Genomic DNA, 15,584 nt, shown 5'->3' on the forward strand with positions numbered 1-15,584 from the left:
GTCAGCACGTGAGTGCCATGAAGCTTCACTGCCACTCCAGCTGTGAGAACCATCCGCTTATCACCCCAGGTGGAGGATTTGGAAATACTGCTTCTTGGTACGTTTGAACTTTCGTAGTTGTCGTATTTCTTAATGTGGGGTATTTTCTCAACTTTTGTAAGTAACCCAATTCTGTGGTTAAAAAGAAGAGTTTGTATAAATCCAACAATTAGCATTAGATTTAAAGAAACTCAGAAGGGATGGTTAAAATGTTACTATAAAATTACTATACAATTCTTAAATGTTACTATACAATTGCCACTATACAAATGTTACTATATAACTATTACTATACAAATGTTACTAGACAAGTCTCAAATTCTCACTTTCTTTTTATATTCCTTCTTTCAAGAATTAGATCATTTAACACCTATGACGGCATTCGCTCACTAAATAAAAAAGAACACCTTTTTTTATTTATGGTAATTTATTTATCATGGTAAATTACTACTGCTCAAAATCCAGAGTAACAGTTTTTATTAGTGCTACAGTATTACAATGTCTGGATTCATGCTAGTCGCCTAAGAGGTTTAGTTTGGTAGCTCCTAGACAGTGGCAGCCATACCCAAATCTCTTGAAGCAGTTCACACTACAGAGCCTGGGGAGTGGAATGGGGAAAAGGCAGGCAGACTTGGGGATTTTGTTTGGAAAACTACTCATTGGTTTCTACCTTTACTGATTTCCTCACATCATTATTGTCTTCTAGAGATGCCTACACAAATAAAACTCCTGGATCTGCTCTGAGAATTGAAAAACAGGCAAGACTGAAATACAGATCCAGTCAATCCAAAATCTAGTGTCTGAGTCATCCTGTGTGGTGCTTCTTTCTTCGTTTGTCCCCTGAACCCCTTCCCTTTTGTCTTGTCCCCTATATTCCTTTTTTTTTTATTCATTTTACATACCAACCGCAGATTTCCTTCTCTTCTCTCCTCCTGCCCTCCAGCCTCCCCCTGCCTCCATTCCCACCTCCTACAAGGTAAGTCCTCCCATGGGGAATCAGCTGAGCCTGGTACATTCAGTTGCGACCAGTCCAAAAGATGACTTAGTGGTTTAGAGCACTGGCTGCTCTTCCAGAGGTCCTGAGATCTGTTCTCAGCAAACACATGGTGGCTCACAACCATATCTAGTGGGATCTGTACATGCAGATAGAGCACTCATCTACATAAAATATTCCCTTGTTGATTTGCACATTTTTATTTTGCATGGTGGAATGTCAATGAAATGGCCTTGGCCTGCAAAATGGCATAGCTATTAAATGGAGGCGCCGTACGTCAGAAATACCTGTCTATTGACTTCAGTAGCCTTGCTGAAGTGCTTACACTTCCCCACCCCATAGGTTCTTACTGTTCCAATCTTTCCATGCAGAGACTCCAATCTCCAAAGCTAGAACCGATTTCTTCTTCCGTTTGGCCCCAAATCAGCACGCAATGAGAATGTCAAGGCAAGAGACTATTTTAGTAAGTTCACAGTCTTAAATACTGATTCATTCCCATATTGATTACTTTCACAACTATTTATGAAGCAATTACCATTTTATGGGGACTATCCTAAATGTGGAAAATACAGAAAGGTTAAATAAATGTCCCATTCACTTGGGGACATGATGGTGGGACGAAACAGACAATAAACAGACAAATACTTTAAAAAAAAATGTCAAGTAATGGGATGTTCCAGAAAGGAAATAGAACAGTAAGTGAATACCAATGATCAAAAGCTGCTCTCTTCCGTGTAAGGGTGACACTGGAGCAGACCCCAGAATAATAAATAATAATACATACTAAGGGGACAGCAACAAGACTACTTGCAGGAGAGTCACCCAGACATAAGAGGTTACTGAGTAGACAGCATCCATGGCCTGTATTTGTAGTATGATGAAGATAAGATGGTTATCATGCAGGGAGAATGAGAAAGACTAGTCAGGCCCAGGAAGAGAGAAGCAATCAGAACTCAGATCACACAGGATCATAGCAGGAAAGGGTTAAGACCCTTCATTTTCTCTGAGGTGTGGTAGAGGACATCCAAGATTTGAACAGTGGTGCAATGCTTACTCTGGACCCATGAAACACACAGACTACACCAGGAGTACAAAGACAGTGATAAACAGGGTGTCTACTGTTTGCCAGGTTCTCACCACATTCAGAGTACTGAACTCTTCCAGAAATAGATTTTTTCCATGGGTATGAGGCTTGTTTGTATTTATCCTCTGCTCTGATTCTCAGACCTTGTTTTCTGTTCCACAGTTTAGACAGAAAGAGATAAAAATATTTTCCTTGCAGTTGGCTCACACATAAGCCAGTTCTCAGAGAAATGGGAGCACGAGAAATGTGAAATGTTTCCATGGATTAATTTAGAAGAGCACTTTTCGGGATCGGCAGTGTTAAATAGAACCAGGCATTTCTTGGTTTTGTGAGACAAGTCTGTCTGCTTTAGGGCATTTAAAAGCATGTCTGGGCTCTACAAACAGGATGCCAGGCAGACCCTGAAAACTGGTACACTTGTGATGAAATTAGTTGTCTTGGGTCTTTCCAAATATCTGTTGAGGAGCAAAATCTCCCCAGAGAAAAGTCATTTATGTAGATACTCTACAAAAACAAGCAAACAAACAAAACAAAACAAACAAACAAACAAAAAACAGCTTTAATACAAGCATGTTAACCAAAATGTTAGCTGATCTCACACATTAATGACTTTAAATGCAAAGTAAAACCCTTTCTCCTAGGAGCCTAGTGAGTTTTGAAATGCTGTATTATTTCCATGTCTACCTTCGCTCTGTTGACTATAGAATCTCTTCAGTCTGTGCTTATTCAGTCAGTCCTCTCCACTGTGCATTCCAGTATAGAAAAAACAGACATCTCCATTACAAATTGCATGATAATAGTCATGGAATAGAAATAGTTAATGTTTCATCACATGGATACAACCAGTTAATAGTCACATAGGTCAGATACCTCTTTATGATGAGATGGTTGTTTCTATGAAACATTATGTAGAGTATATATTTTAAAAAGAGGTTCTTGTCTTCTGCATAGCACACAGAAACATCTGTGAACCATTAAGAATACTTAGTATGTTTTCACAATACTGTTGTGAGCTTGAAGTATCCATGTTCTTGTTATCTGAACTTTCACTGATTTTATAAAAGGCTCAATAAACCAGGACTCTTGAGAAAAAAAATCTATTGAACAGTCAGATTCAGAAGCAGCTATCATACTGTGACACACCTCCCATTAGAAACATGGGTTTATTCATTCCATATTTTGGAGTCAGTGTTCACATAAGAATTTAATATGAAAGAAATTTTTGGAGTTGGACATTGCTGATGAATAATAGCATTTAGTATCTTCCTCATGAAGTTTCCAGGGAAAGTTAAACTATAAAGCATAGAAATGAAATCCTCAAAAGCATGTGTCTTAAAGGCAACAACTGGACGACAATATATGGGAAGAGAATATTTCTAGAGGCTGTAAGTGTCCTGTGGTTTAACTCAATTCTTATGCTATCTTCTTAGAGGGATCCTCAGATCCAATAGACTGAGGGATCAGTTCCCCAAACTATCCTTGACTTCAGATGCTAGACATTTCTGACTTTTGCTCCAGAGACCCTAGAATGAAGTGAGGTTTCTGTCATCTCCTCCCCTCCTTGGATTTCACTGAAATGGTAGAAAGGCTCAGAGAAGTCAAGAAAGCACTTTAATTGTGCTGCAGTGTTTATTAGAAAGGACAGTGGATGCAGATGAACAGACATATGGAGGAGCCACATCTCATCAGGTATAGGAGGAGATGGCCAGGGCTTTCATGATCCCTGCCGATAGTCACTCTCTCAGAGAGCTCATCTTCAAATTCCCTTAACTTAGTACTTCAGGGTTTATAGCTGTTTCATCACATGGGTACACCTGGTTAAACCCCTGGTGTTTTATAATAAACTTAAGCTTCATGGCTTCTACTACCTCAGAGTATAGAAATGAGACTGAAGAGCAAATCATTAATAATACTTTGGTCTTCTGGTGACTAATCTTTATCTTGAGGTCATTAGGGAACATGGGCATCTTATTGGCATATAAAATCACTCTGGCTGGGTGGCAGTGGCACTTGCCTCTAATCCCAGCACTCGGAAGGCAGATCCAGGCAGATCTCTGTGAGTTCGAGGCCAGCCTTGTCTACATAGTGAGATCCAGGACAGGCACCAAAAGGAGAAACCCTGTCTCGAAAAACAAAAGGAAAAACAAAAGAAAAGAAAAAAAATCACTCTGGAGAGTCTAAGGATTATAGGGACTTTATATCAGGAACAATAAGGATTATGGGGACTTTATATCAGGAAACAAAAAAGAGACCAACTCTATAGTTCACATATTTGTCCAATATAGATTTTGCCTTTTCAAAGAAAATAAACCAACTACATTCAAGTTTAATTTAGCAAATCAAGGAGCAGTTAAAACTTGAGCTAAACAAAGATAGAAAGAAAATGAAGAAGGATATGGACAACAGGACCCACGGAAGCAGTAAGAAACAAGAGTGTCTATCAAAAACACCCATGTGGCAAGGTATAGCATGAGAGAGAGGGATCTTGTGACAGCAGGGTAAATGAGCAAAACGCAAACAACAAGAAAGTTCGAAAAAAAAAAAAAAAAAACATATGGCTGAGGTAAGCAAGGATAAGGATTTTTCCAAAAGAGTAAATACTGAAAGTTTTGATTACTACAACTTTACCTAGAAATTTTAATATGCAGTATTTTTTTATGTGTGTTTTTGCTGGTGCTCTCCTCTGTCAAAAATAAGCTAGGAAATACATAGTAATACATTTACACCATCATTGTACATTCACTTGGAATGTTTTATTGTGTTTGTTTGTATTGAGCAGAAATTGAGGGACTTTTGACAAGGATGGATAGGAATATAAAAAAGGGATTTCCCCAGGGAAACATGTTCGGACAACCTTTTCATGAAAACATCCAACAAGAGAAAGCAGAGTAAGGCTACATGATCACTAGAGGAAGAAAGGACCCCATAAACCAAATGCTTACAAAATTGTGAAGAACGTTTTTCAGAACAATGTGTAATTTCCTTTACAGGGATTTGTGAACTGTGTTTAAGAAGCAATATAATAGTTCATAGTATTAACTATCTCATGTACAAAATATACTCCACCTCTTGAGTTACTGAGAAAAGAAAAACCAGGGAAGGTGCTGAGGTGAAGAAGTAATCTACTTAGAAAATGTAGTTATATCAATTTTTTGGTTACTCATAAAAGACATGGAAGCCTGATAAATCCTTTTGAGTTTCTTCATAAAGATGAATTTTATGCTGGAAACATTAATATCAAAACCTTAAAAATTGGCTAGGTGTGTTGATTTAGTTTAGACTGGTAAAAGAAAAATAATTCCTGTTATGTTTTTACACAACAGAAATTCATACTTCATAATTATAAAAAATTAGGAAGTATCAGGCCAAGTTTCTAGCCACTCCAGTTCCTTGTAAGAACCCTCCTTCCAATTTGCAAAGAGATATCATCCTGTATTACCACACAGTAGTGTTGTTCAAGTTTGGTCCCTTCATCTCCTTGTAAGAACACTAACCTCATCATGACATTTATCTTCATAACTTTTTTTTTTTTTTGGTTTTTCGAGACAGAGTTTCTCTGTGTAGCTTTGCGCCTTTCCTGAAACTCACTTGGTAGCCCAGGCTGGCCTTGAACTCACAGAGATCCACCTGGCTCTGCCTCCCGAGTGGAGTGCTGGGACTAAAGGCGTGTTCCACCAATACCCGGCTTATCTTCATAACTTAATTAACTCTTCTTCCCTCTCAAAGGTCCCACCTCCAAATACTGTCACACTAAGGATTAGTATTCCAACATTTTAATTTTTGCACCAAGCACATGTTCAATCTGTAATAAATAAGATAACTATTTCCATTGATATAATTTCTAATTATTGTTTTGGTTAATTTTAACCAAGACATTCATCAATCATTTATAATTTGTAGGTGATCAACCTGCAAATCTTCATATGATACTTTTCATTAATTTACTTTTTTGCTAAATAGAAATGAAATATCATTTTATTATTTGAATTTTAATTTCCTTAATTAAAAAATAATTATAAGGAAAGTAATTCACAGAAACATGATTTAGCAGAGTACATTTACATAATCAAAATATCTTGAGGAAAAACCCCTAAGCACACAAATCTAGTATTAATCCAGTATGGCATTGATACATATTATTTGTTCCTACATATTTGTGCTTGTCTCTCATTTCACTAATTAATTTGTTGATCAATTTTTAGTAGGACTGACTAACAACAAATATTACAGTCACAAGTTATACTAAATGAATGTAAAAAAGAGTCTGCCAGTCTTATTAGAGATGCATTGTTGTAAAATAATAAAGACAGAAATTTGCATTATACTGTAACTAATTGGTGACAGGTGTTGAGTTAATTGATAATAAAGAATATTCAAAGCACTCCATAGCAGTCACAACTACTCAGTCATCAGTGCCAAGCATAAGCCATCTCCCCCTTTTATGTTTAAATGTAAGGTTTCTACAACAAGTCAGATGCATTCAATGTCAGACCTTGAAAGCTTTCTGCTTTGTTTAAGATGAGCAAATGATGCCTTACTTGGGCCAGTCATTCTGTTCAAAGAAAGACAGATATACAAATGTGTCATGGGCATTGCTATAAATCGCGCAGTGCAAAGCAAATTAATTCTGTTTCCATATTTGGCATTTTAAATAATTAAATTCATAAAGAATCACTCTTATTTTCAACATTCATGTTTTTAGAAAGATGAGGGGGTCCCAGCTGGATCAGGCCCTCTGAATAGGTGAGACAGTTGTTTGGCTTGATCAGTTTGGGAGGCAACTAGGCAGTGTGACCAAGTCCTGTGCTCATTGCATGAGTTGGCTGTTTGAAACCTGGAGCTTATGCAGGGACACTTGGCTCAAGCTGGGAGGAAGGGACTGGAGTCTACCAGGTTGATTGCAGTCCTCAGGGGAGGATTTGCCCTGGAAGAGGTGGGAATGGGGGATGGGCTGGGAATAAGGGGAGGGGTGGGAGGGGGGAGAATAGGGGAACCTGTGGCTGATATGTAGAACTGAATGGTATTGTAAAATAAAATAAAATTTTAAAAAAAAAGAAAGATGAACTGAAGCAAAACAACATCACAGTTTTAAGATTGGAGAGTTATGGGGAAAGATTCATCAAGAGCTTCCAAATCAGAAGCTGCACACAGTAGCTCATGGGAAAGGTTTTCATGGAACGACCCAGAAATGAAGCCTGGAATCATGCAATGGGCTGCAGCTATGTGGTCGTTTTATTTGTTCAGTCCCACTGGAAGTCCTTATTTTTCTAAACACGTTGTCACTTCTGATGCATTGAGCTTCTGGCTTTCTTTAGTGTAGTACTTGATGAGAAGTACTTAAAGATTTACTCACATGAGCATACCAGGCAAGATTTGTAGACCCAAAAATCATGCCTGGTTGTGTGTACTCAGGGAAGGTGTGTGTGCTGGTATATTTCAACATCTAAGACCATCATACTAGAAAAAAAAATGGACATCAAGCTGAGCAGACTGACCTTGGTGATCACCAAATGCTTTCATCAACTCTGGCATTCAGTCCTCAAACAATGAAAGTATCAGTATCCTGTCATAATGATTAAAATGATATAATTAACTATTTTTCTTCACCTTCAATAATTTCTTGTTTAGTGTGATTTTGTCTTGTGAGGGAAGAAAGAGATGCTGCAACAGAGTGATAAGGTTTCACTTGTCTGTTTTTTTCTAACTTGCTGATTTTGAATTCTCCAGAGTTATATCCAGGATACTAACGTGTTAGTTTGCCATATCTTCAGAGACACCCATCAATTCTATAAGAAAAGGATCTGAGAAACAAAATGCTTTGGGACACACACACACACACACACACACACACACACTTCAGCATTGTACCACTGAAGTTCAGACTCCTCCATGCTTTTAAAGTCTAAGCCTTGTGACAGTGCATCTGATTCTTATATTAATGCTGAGTGTGACTGACTTGCTATTTGCTATTCTTTCCATTGTGTTTACCAAGGCTTTGGTTCAACTAAAAGGATCATCCATTTGCACAGTATTAATTCCTGTTGCCTTAAATTATCCAAATCCATGTAGATTTCCATTGTCTGTGTAAACATGTTAAGATGTCTTATTTCAGGATTTATCATATAAAGTAATGTGCACAGTATGCTAATCATCATGATGTATGTTTGATAGTTTCAGCAAAAACTTTTAATTCAGATTTTATAACCAGGAGATAAAGAATACAATTAGGTTTTTTTAAATTTTATGTAATATATATGTATGTATATGTATACTATTAAGAATCTTGCCGGGCGTTGGTGGCGCATGCCTTTAATCCCAGCACTCAGGAGGCAGAGCCAGGCGGATCTCTGTGAGTTCGAGGCCAGCCTGGGCTACCAAGTGAGCTCCAGGAAAGGTGCAAAGCTACACAGAGAAACCCTGTCTCGAAAAACCAAAAAAAAAAAAAAAGAATCTAGCCAGATATAGTATCATACATGCCCTTCAGGTGCAGAGATAGATGAATTTCTGAGGTCCAGTCCAGTTTGGTCTACATAGCAGGACAAACTGCATAAAAAAAAAAAAAAACCCACTTTCAAAAGAAGAGAAGAGACTCCAACTACCTGCCTTCCCACTACCTGCTTTCTACCCACCTGCATTCCCACCACCTACCTTCAAACCACCTGCTTTCTAACCACCTGCCTTCCAACCACCTGCCTTCCAACCACCTGCCTTCCAATCACTTGCTTTCCAACCACCTGCCTTCTAACCACCTGCCTTCCAACCACCTGCCTTCCAACCACCTGCCTTCCAATCACTTGCTTTCCAACCACCTGTCTTCCAATCACCTGCCTTCCAACCACCTGCCTTCCAACCACCTGCCTTCCAACCACCTGCCTTCCAACCACCTGTCTTCCAACCACCTGCCTCAACCACCTGTCTTCCAACCGCCTGCTTTGATAACACTTTTTACCACTTGTGTCAATCTTCTTGCTGAGGATGTTTTCAGCTGTATCAATTACATTGCTGTTTGTCTTTGGCAGTGGCAGTGGGGTGCTATGACTCTTGACTAAGTGATCTCATCACCTAGGAGAAGCTCATCAAGCATCATCATGACTTGCTGCCTTTGTATGGGAATAAAAGGATACAGAGGAGTGAGAGCAAAACAGATGCTGGGCACTGGATAAGAATGAGATTGGGGATTCAAGATGGCGGAGACAAGCAGACACAGGTAGGCCTGTGGCAGCGGCCCACGGAGGTAGACGGCCCCCGCGGCAGTGGCCGACAGGGACATTCAGGCCCAGTGGTGGTCCACAGAGGTGGACAGCAGAGGAGGTGGACGGGCCGGGTGGCGGCGGCCGACAGAGACATTCAGGCCGGGAGGCGGCCCACAAAAGTAAACAGGCCATGTAGCGGAGACAGGTGGACACAGGGCAGGTTGGCGACCCGCGGAGGTGGATGGGCCCGGTGGCAGCAGCCAACAGGGACATACAGGCCCAGCGGCAACCAGCAGAGACATACAGGCCCGGTGGCAGCCCGCAGAGGCAGACAGACCCAGCGGCAGCTGACAGGGACATACAGGCCCGGCGGTGGACCGCAGAGGTAGACAGGCCCAGCGGCAGCTGACAGGGACATACAGGCCCAGCGGCAGCTGACAGGGACATACAAGCCCGGTGACAGAGACAAGTGGACGCAGGTGGGCCTGTGGCGGTGGGCCACAGGGGTGGACAGGCCTGGGGACAGAGAGGGGCGGACGCAGTTGGAACGGGGATGCCTCTAGCCCCAACACCTGGGGAAGAGGCTATCTCCGTGGGTCGGAACCAGGGCGAGTCTGGGCACTCCGTCTGGGGACAACCCAGGGCCCAACTGCTGATCCTGTGAAACCCAACAACTTGGAGGTGTTGGTGAAACTACCCTGCTCAGCTGAAACCCATTTGGGAGAGGATTCAGATGCCTACAGTTTGAAGTCTGAAGAAACAAGATCAGCTGAGGAGTTGACAAAAGAACAAAACGTGACCTGGGAACACAGAAGAAGGCGCTACCCAGCCACTAAACCAGATCACCAGAATCATAAGTATATAATTCACCGATTGAAATCAGCTGTCCCTGAAGAAACAGCCCAATAGCACCAATTTAACCAAGAACCCCTACTAAACCAAGACTAAAAATTAGAACAAGAGAGGCACTCTCAGACACAGACACCACCTGCACCGCACAGAGGAAAAGATGAGTAGACGCCAGTGCAAAAATAAAGGCAACAACATAAAGACCTATATGGCAACATCAGAACCTAGTGATTCTACACCTGCAAGACCTAAACATACCATGACAGAAGAAACAGAAGAAATCAACCCTAAAAATGACTTTAAGAAGATGATAGAGGCCCTTAAAGAAGAAATAAAGCATTCCTCAATGAGGAAATAAAAACTTTCCTTAAAGAGGAAATGAAAAACTCTCTTAAAGAGGAAATAAAAACTTTCCTTAAAGAGGAAATGAAAAACTCTCTTAAAGAGGAAATAAAAACTTCCCTTAAAGAGGAAATAAAAAACTCCCTTAAAGAAATGGAAGAAAAAACGAACAAAAAATGGGAAGAAATCAAATCAAGCCAAGAAAAAGCAATTAAACAGATGAAAGAAACATTCCAAGATCTGAAAAATGAATTTGAGACAATAAAGAAAACACATGCTGAGGGAATGCTGGAAATAGAAATCCTGACTAAACGAACAGGAATTACAGAAACAAGCATAACCAACCGATTGCAAGAGATGGAACAGAGAATCTCTGACACTGAAGACACGATAGAGAAAATAGATTCGTCAAAGAAAACACTAAAGACAAAAAAGTCGTAACACAAAACGTCCAGGAAATTTGGGACACCATGAAAAGACCAAACCTAAGAATAATAGGGATAGAAGAAGGAGAAGAATACCAACTCAAAGGCACAGAAAATATATTCAACAAAATCATAGAAGAAAACTTTCCTAACCTAAAGAAAGAAATACATATGAAGATACAAGAAGCTTACAGAACACCGAATAGACTGGATCCAAAAAAAAAGTCCCCTTGCCACATAATAATCAAAACACTAAACACACAGAACAAAGAAAAAATATTAAGAGCCGCAAAGGAAAAAGACCAAGTAACATATAAAGGTAAACCCATCAGAATAACACCAGACTACTCAATAGAGACTATGAAAGCTAGAAGATCATGGACAAATCTCATGCAGACACTAAGAGACCACGGATGCCAACCCAGACTATTATACCCAGCAAAACTCTTAATCACCATAGGTGGAGTAAACAAAATATTCCAGGATAAAACCAGATTTAATCAATACCTGTCTACAAACCCAGCCCTACAGAAAGCACTAGAAGGGAAAATTCAACCCAAAGAAGCTAAACACATCCATGAAAAATCAAGCAATAGATAATCCCACACCAACATACACCACAGAAGAACAACACAACACAACACAACCACAAAAAATAACAGGAATTAACAATCACTGGTCATTAATATCCATCAATATCAATAGTCTCAACTCACCTATACCTGGCAATCTCTGAGCAGGCTTCAGATTTTGACAGTTGATGAAAGATACGACAAGCATTAATGTGTGGGTGAAAAGCTTGGTGAAATTCTGAGTGAAGTTTTAGTTAAAGTTGGTTGAACTTGGGATTGACTGGGAGGCCAAAGATTTAAAAAGCAGAAGATTCTCTCAAGACACAAGTTGTGTGATAATAGTGTGTTTTTTGTATGTGAATGACAATTTGTAAATGTTGAATTCTAGGCTTCGACAATCATTGTCAGTGCAGATCAAGCTGTAAGTATTTATGTTTTAAAACTTAAATTATAAAGCTAGTTACGTCTTTCTAACAACTAGTTTTAATGTTTATGAGCATATTTTACCTACATTACCTTTTCAGGATGTTGAGAAAGATGCATCACAAGCCCAGGCTGGAGGCTGGGGACTAGATGGTTTTGAGGAAGAGGTCTTGGTGGACTCTTTCATAGAGCAAAGGGAAGCAATGCCTTCTAGGAAATGAGCTAAGTTTTAATCTAGTCTTTAAGATTAGAAGTCAAAAACAAAAATATTAAGGAAAGGAAAACCTAATTGATCTTTGAAGTATTGTTATGTGGAATTGAGTGGGACTTTTGAGGCCTTTCTTCCAGAAAACAAGGACTTGGTTGTCAGGCCTATATTAGGCCTAAACCTTGGTGCCATGTAGTTGTACTTAAATCATTTCAATGGAAAGTGTCTTAGTGATTGGAACTTCTAGTGCAGTTTGGAGTTCTTCCATTTGAAAAATGTGATATTTGCATGGGATTGTTTGAATCTTGTTTTCTAGTCCCTCCCCATCACCACCCTCATAGTCTGAAGGTAGATTTTTCTCTTGATAAAGGAACAAAAAAAGTGAACATCTTGTTTGTAAATAGGTATCTAGTAACTAGTGGTAAACTTGAAATGGTAGAATTCTTTAAAGCCTAATTCTAGGTAGCCTTAAGAAAATGTATCTTAATTATTTTTGAACCTGTATTCACCTTGTTTTTTTCAAATATCTTAAGTTATATTTTCTTTTTCAGAGCTGCTTCTTATTTGGAACTACTTTTTTTTTTTTTTAATTGAGGCGTAATTCATAAAAGGGTATATTGTTTTGATGAGACTTTTTACAACTGTGGCTGGATGTCTTTCTTTAGTCTTCCAAGAAGGGCCATTTTACTTTTTTAGAGTTACTTTTTAAAGTCATGAGATCAACAACTTGGACTACTATGCATGTAAGTGCTAATGCAAATTAAAGCCCAAGTTGACCTCCAGCAGCAGTTCATTATATGTTGACAGTGAGAGAACACTTTGCCTGTTAGGATACTGTTACTCGTGGACTGAAATGCTGAAGAAACCCCTCCCCCTATTTTGTTTTTTGCAAAAATCAAGGTATATTCTAGGGTTTCCTGGTTGACCTCAACAGATAAACTGAGATGATAGTCTTAGTTCAGAAATGATCTGAATGTAGATTTACAGTCTACGTGTACAGCTGGCTAGCTAAGTGAGATCCCTTTCACAGTTCTGCATGTATCCCATCGGCTCCCCATTAGTCACTGAACTCTTAAAACTGGTATTGTAACATTATCACAATGTTTTGCACCAATTTTATAAACTTTACAGTGCAATATGTGTTCCTTTTCTGAGGCAAACCAAAGGTATATTTCTCAAGGTTCTGCTGCTATCAGCAGCGTTGATGGAGGATTTTTTATACATTTGTAATAGGTAGAAATAAACCAGAAAAAAAAGAAGAATAAAAAAGTGGTGGTAGAGGGAAAGGTGAACACTGCAAGAATACTCAAAAGGGCTGAGAGTTGCAAACGCCAAGAATGGCTTTGCATAGTAAATGGAATAGAACAGCTCTGAACTATAGCTTACTTTTCCTGGTTTGGTCTGACAGAATGATTGAATGCTTTTGTACAAAAACCAGAGCCTTATAAACAAGGATTTGGTGAGATTGTAAAATGGTGTGCCACTTTGGCAAAACAGTTTGGTGGTTGGTCAAAATGCAAAACATTGTTACTCTGTTACTCAACAATTCTACCCTTAGGAATATATCCTCAAACTACTGAAAATGTGCACCTATGAAACATGTACATGAAGGTTTACAGCAGTGTGTTGCTAATAGTAAAAAAGTTAAAACAACTCAAATAGCTATCAAATACTGGAGAGAAATAAAATGTGGCTTATTCATACAATAGAATATTATTAAGACATAAAAATGAATGAGAAACTGACAGATTAAATGACTTTGGTGAACCTTCATAATTTCATTTGTAGATCTTTCCATTTCTAATTTATAAATACATTTGGGGTTATAAATTATAAATGTACTGTCTCCTGTCAACATTGTATACTTCTATTTGATGATTTCTGTGTCAAACATTATATGGAAATGTTTCCAAGTATTTTCTGTATTAACTGTGAATGAATAGAACAAAATAAATTGCCTGTGATGGGAAAAAAAAAGAATGAGATTGGGGAGGAATCAATGTGTAGAACATGCAGAGATTTTGCTGATTAACTAGTGTAAGGAATATGAGGAATGCTGTATGACTTTGGTACATCATCTCAAGTTTTCTGTCCCTCCCAAGATTGTGAAGTTAAACTTCAGTATGAAGAAAACTTGATAATTTGGCTGATTATGGGAACACTAGATCATAGCAATGAGAGAAAAAAATGTTTTTCAGACACAGTGGCTATAAAATGAGTTTAATATGTTTTCTAATATGGCTATATGAGCTAAACATCATTCTGGCTGAGAAAGCCCACTTTTTTTTCTTTTTTTGGTTTTTTTGAGACAGGGTTTCTCTGTGTAGCTTTGCACCTTTCCTGGAACTCACTTTGGAGACCAGGCTGGCCTTGAACTCACAGAGATCCACCTGCCTCTGCTTCCTGAGTGCTGGGATTAAAGGGATGCACCACTACTACCAGGTGTGAGAAAGCCCACTTTTATAGTAACCTGTTCAGTTAGATCATGCAAGTTATAAATATTCCAAAATTATTTCTATTTCTATTGCCATTTTTACACTAGGATTTTAAAAGAAGTTTAATCAGCAAAATTATCATGTATTTTCTGAACTCCAAAAGTATTTTCCACCTTCTGAAGATTACTTTTCAGAGAACTGATTGTAGTTGAAGTTTTCCTGTGTCCACTCAGCTCCTGCAGCCACTCAGACCCAAATAAACACACAGAGACTTATATTACTTATAAACTGTATGGCTGTGGCAGGTTTCTTGATATCTAGTTCTTATATCTTAAATTAACTCATTTCTATTAATCTATAAGTTGCCATGTGGCTTGTGGCTTACCAGTACTTTATATCTTGCTTCTCATGGTGGCGGTAGCTGGCAGTGTCTCCTGACTCAGTCTTTCTGTTCCCAGAATTCTCCTCTCTGCTTGTCCCACCTATACTATACTTCCTGCCTGGCTATTGGCCAATCGGCATTTTATTTATGAACCAAATCAGAGCAACACATTCACAGCATACAGAGTGGTGGATATCCACAGCGACTGATGCCAATCAAATGAAGCCAGTTGTCTTTTTTGTTTGTTTGTTTGTTTGTTTGTTTGTTTGTTTTCCTCTGGGAGTTATCATCAATGGTTTAAAACATGTGAAAGTCATGTGTTTTGGCTCCTACCCTTGGAAATTCCAAGCCCCAAAGCTGAGAACTGAACTTACCATATCCTAGTAAGACTCATCTGCAGGACATATACACTATTAGAATAGAAGAAGCATTTGAGTTTAATTCTAAAGATGTCAGTATTTCCATGGGGAAAGGGTGAGCTTGAATCAAGTGTTTGAGTAGATTCAATCATTATATTGCTTTAGTTATGTGTGTATATGTATGTTCTGATTATTCAGTTTCCTAAAATAATAAACATTTTAGATATATATTTCTATTTATCTTGTTTCCTTTCATTTGTATTTCTATCTCTTAGTATA

Source organism: Peromyscus leucopus, chromosome 11, assembly GCF_004664715.2.
Source record: "Peromyscus leucopus breed LL Stock chromosome 11, UCI_PerLeu_2.1, whole genome shotgun sequence".
In the NCBI taxonomy this organism is placed as follows: domain Eukaryota; kingdom Metazoa; phylum Chordata; class Mammalia; order Rodentia; family Cricetidae; genus Peromyscus; species Peromyscus leucopus.